General features: G+C 36.9%; 1 pseudogene; it reads right to left on the reverse strand.

Moving 5' to 3' along the window:
• Nucleotides 1-1,748: 1,748 nt before the first annotated feature.
• Nucleotides 1,749-4,684, reverse strand: part of LOC133832881 (uncharacterized) — a 7,200-nt pseudogene continuing 4,264 nt past the window's right edge.

Genomic DNA, 4,684 nt, shown 5'->3' on the forward strand with positions numbered 1-4,684 from the left:
CTTCCCATTCCATCTGTGCAACATCACACCGCTTCCTAGCAATATCCCACTAGATGTGGGCATCCTTCCTCAACATCTACATAGCACACATCTCAGTAGCCGCCATAAAATCAAAGATTCTTTCTAGCACGCTGACCCATCTTTTGCCACCAGGGAGTCCGAAGTCCCTTCGAACACGAGTGGGTTTTGCCTGCTAAACCATTCCGATATCGGTTTCGATTGTTCTGTTCTAGATGCATCTGCTGGAAAATTTTCTCCCACCAGTGTGTCTTATTGCGTTGAGAATTCCCCTTGTTCGCTAACATCTTCTTGGGGTGCCGGGGGTGCGAGGTTGTGTGGCTCTTCTGGGAATATCCGCATTAATGTCTTAAACATTTGTGTGTTTTTTGCATTTTGTTCATCCACAGTCCTTCTCAAATCCTCTATCCGAGTTGCCAAATTGGGTTCTGAATGTACCCTTTATCCTCGGCCTCGACCCTTTCCCCTGCCTTGGCCATGACCTGCCTCTTGGTGAACGACTGCTCTCTCAGCTGGGTCTAGTGGGTTAACATCTCGACCTCCCCTAGTTTAGGTGTTAGGCACCATCGTGAATTTCTATACAACAACGTCTAAGACATTGGAGTATACTGGTTTCCCATACACAAGGAAAAGAGAAATGAAAAGAAAAGAATTCACAACGATTTAAATCAAAATAGGTAATCAATCAGTCAGGGTTATAACCTAGCAATACAAAATTATCATGAAAGATCATGCTATAAGGATTTAGTTAGTATAATGATAAAATTGAAAAGAAGATAACCCTAGCTACACGTTGGGTTTCTACATCTGCCTGCGACATTGCACAAAGGCCCTACAACCTAGTAGGTTTGCCAAGTCTTTACCAAAAAGTATCAACAAGACCCTCACAACATAACTTAATCTAGGCTATCCATTAGAATATCCAACACTATGTCGGTAGACTCGTCAGTCTGCACGGGATCCTCCTCGGGATCTACCGCCCTACCTTGAGGTATGCTATCAACCACGGAGATAGGCTAATCCATGGCCCAAACGCTAGCTCGATCTGCATACGGAAGTCATCCCATGTGTCACGAACCAACCACCAACGTCTGTGATGAAACCAAATCTGTGGCGAGCCTCTCAGACAAGTGCTGGCATATTGCACTCTCCATCCCTCGGGTGCATTTTCCCTATCAAAAGCTTCTGTCATGTAATGCATCCATTGCCAAATGACACGCCAATTTTGTTAATTGCACTCAAAGCATCGCAGATTCTCATTGTTAAAAAGTCCAGATATCAATCCTAGGCGTAGGGATCATGGGTAGGTTTCCTATCACAAGGTCACCTATCTTAAGTATACCAACCATAACCTATAATTTATAGAATTGAGGTAAATAAAAGAAAGCAAAGGAAACAGATATGAAAAGACAGTACTTACAGTGAGTGTCAGTCTATCTTGCAGAATGTACATGTGCGTTTGTCTACAAAATTGACTCAACTCGAGCTCTGATACCACTTGTATCGACCTTCAAAACATACAAGACCAAAATCATGCGAAAATTTAAACTTTTTACTTTTAACTCATTGTACCGAAAATCCATACAAAAAAACTTTGAAAAAGATCGTGTGCACACACTTTTAATATAGGAAACAGAAATACAACTACTCTTCCATAGAGTTATAACAAAATAATTATCCTAAAAGAAATAACAAACTTCCAGCTTTTTCTTTTTCAAAATGGTGATCCATCAAAACCTCCCCAAGTCAAGAAACATGTACATATGTGCAAGTATACTCCAGTGCTCACTACTCAACTTTACTTTTGCACTTACCTACAACATGAAACAACTAGGTAAGCAAAAACACTTATTAAGAATAGCCTTACACACAACTATACAAAACCCAATAACAGGTTGACCTAAGGTAGTTATTGCTACCGGTCACTAGGGTATTGGATAAATTCCAACCCTATCATACAATTCTCAAACCATAGCCAAATTAGAATCAAATACTTTGATTGTACTTTACAACCAATGTTACAAATATCATGATAACCTGCACTCAGAAATCCCAGAACATTCAAGATATATATATAATTACACAATTTAATCAACTCAATAAACATAAATGTTCCTGACTCAAACCTGGATTCCCTCTTAACGTTCTGGCTCCAACCCAGACTATCTTACCATGTTCTGGCTCCAACCTGAACTTTATCTTACCATGTCCTGGCTCCAACGTGGACTATAATTTTACCATGTCTTGGCTCCAACCCGGACTATAATTTCACCATGTCATGGCTCCAACCCAGACTATAATTTCACCATGTCCTGGCTCTAACCCAGACTATAATTTCACCATGTCTTGGATCCAACACAGAGAATAAATTTACCATGTCCTGGCTCCAAACCAGAAAATATTATAATAAGGTTCTGGCTCCAACATGAACTCACTTACCATTAAGCCGCAAAATGCATAAGAATTGAAAAATGGTAGGCATTAAGCACCCTAGTCTTAACGACCTGAACAAAACTAGTGGAATATACTACTAAAAGCACACACTAGTATATTCATGTTGTAGCCAAGAAAGAGAAAGAAAAACTTACTTGCAGTCCTCAGTTCCCAGCTGGACCTTTAACACCGCTATTTGTTTTCCTTTTTCGCAGTTACTGTAATTAATATAGTTTACTTAGATTAAACTATGGCATAAGCTTATAGTTAATATTCTATGATAATTAAATGCAATAAAGTTATCTTAGAGACTCTATACTATAGCCTCTTATACACCATACAGTGTATAAGGACATATTTCGTTTCAGTCTACAATATCATGAGAAAATTAGCCTCACCGCAACACGCTCTTCATGCCGTGCATCTTAATATTCTTTAACTAAAGAGCCCTCTTATCGAATAACTCATATTTTAGTTTTCGGAAAAAGGAGTTCTACTCAACTCACAACTTTAGAAAAATACCAACTTGTCGTCCGCTTATGAAAGTTTACCGTTTTCAATCATTTACCAAAAAACCTCTTTTTGACCCTTTACAAATAATATCTAACAATGTTATCCCGTTCTCTTAAAGGTTCTAAAAAATCCAAACTCCCATTCTTACCATTTTTGTCCATAACCTAGGATCTCTTTTTATGTTATTTTTTAAAAGAAGGCCAATTGGTCCCTTAACTTAAAAAATGGCAAAAATAAAATTTTAAATTAACTCAAGCTGATTTGGGATTGGTTAAATCTACAAATCCTTAGTTATCTCTGCAAATGATTATTTCTCCTTATTTCCAAAACTTTAATGTCATTATATGTTTTAAAGTGATAAAGTCCTGTTTTTAAGCTTTTGCCCTCAATTGATTTTTTTCAACCAAAACCCTTAAACTATCATTCACGTATTCTGTGTCATAAGGATGGGAAATAGACGAAAGTCTCGAGTCATAACTTGTTTTAGGTTAAGATAACTAACCTCCCAAAAATTACTTTCCGATAGGGTTCGAAATTACTACTTCTTAGATTTAAGGGAACATTAATAAAAATAACATTTCTCTTAAACCGTGACATAGTTTTCTATGCAATCTTACAAGGGTCCTTAGACCCATCTTAAATAATTTCCATCAAAATTTCATAATGTTTGGGATGGAGAAACCCATTAAAATATTTAAAGAAAATCGGCAGTGCCTGTTGCCCACAAGTTTTTCCCAGATTTTAAGGTACTTTTGAATTTTTTTTCTCTTAGACCGTAGCCTACTTGTAAAGACCTGACTAATTTAAAGAACTCAGACCTTTAAAACTACTAAGATAATAACTACTATCTTTGGATACATACATAAAATAAGAAAACTTTATTATAGAAAATCCAAAATAGGGATCCCATTGTTTATAGATAAAATCATAAAGAAAATTAAACATTTATTTTAAATGTTCAAATACTAAATGCGGAAATTATAAATACATAATAAAAAGACTCAAATGTCAACGTCATCTTCAATTGATCCCATTGGTCAATTCCTTTAGTCCTCGCCCAATACACATGCCAAAGCCACTTAGGATCCTTCTCGCCTTCCATGTTCATTTATCTGCACAATCTAAACAAAAAGAAATGAGCCTTTGCCCAGTAAGGAAAAACTACTAAATCATAACATAACACATAATATATAAAACATAAACCATAAAAATGGACTACAATCTTAATGGCCATTAACTCATTACCGTAGTATGTGATATAAATCTCTATAGTCCTCTTGCAACTACTTATATGTAGTTTTAGACATAACTATAGTCTACGATAATGATAAAAATCAGGATATTTGCTAACTACGCAACCATATTTCCCAACTGTAGTGTCTCAGAATTTTATATAGTTAGATAGTAGTAGTAGTAGTAGCAACCATATTTCCCAAGTGTAGTGTCTCAAAATTTAACATAGCTAGTAGTAGTAGTAGTAGTAGTAGTAGTAGTAGTAGTAGTAGAAGTAGTAGTAGTAGTAGTAGTGGTAGTGGTAGTGGTAGTGGTAGTGGTGGTGGTAGTAGTAGTAGTAGTGGTGGTGGTTGTGGCGGTTGTGGTCGTGGTGGTCGTGGTGGTAGTGGTGGAGGTAGTGGTAGTGGAAGTGGCAGTGGTAGTAGTAGCGGTAGTAGTAGTAGTAGTAGTAGTAGTAGTAGTAGTAGTAGTAGTAGTAGTAGTGGTG

The sequence above is a fragment of the Humulus lupulus genome, chromosome 4 (genome assembly GCF_963169125.1).
Source record: "Humulus lupulus chromosome 4, drHumLupu1.1, whole genome shotgun sequence".
In the NCBI taxonomy this organism is placed as follows: domain Eukaryota; kingdom Viridiplantae; phylum Streptophyta; class Magnoliopsida; order Rosales; family Cannabaceae; genus Humulus; species Humulus lupulus.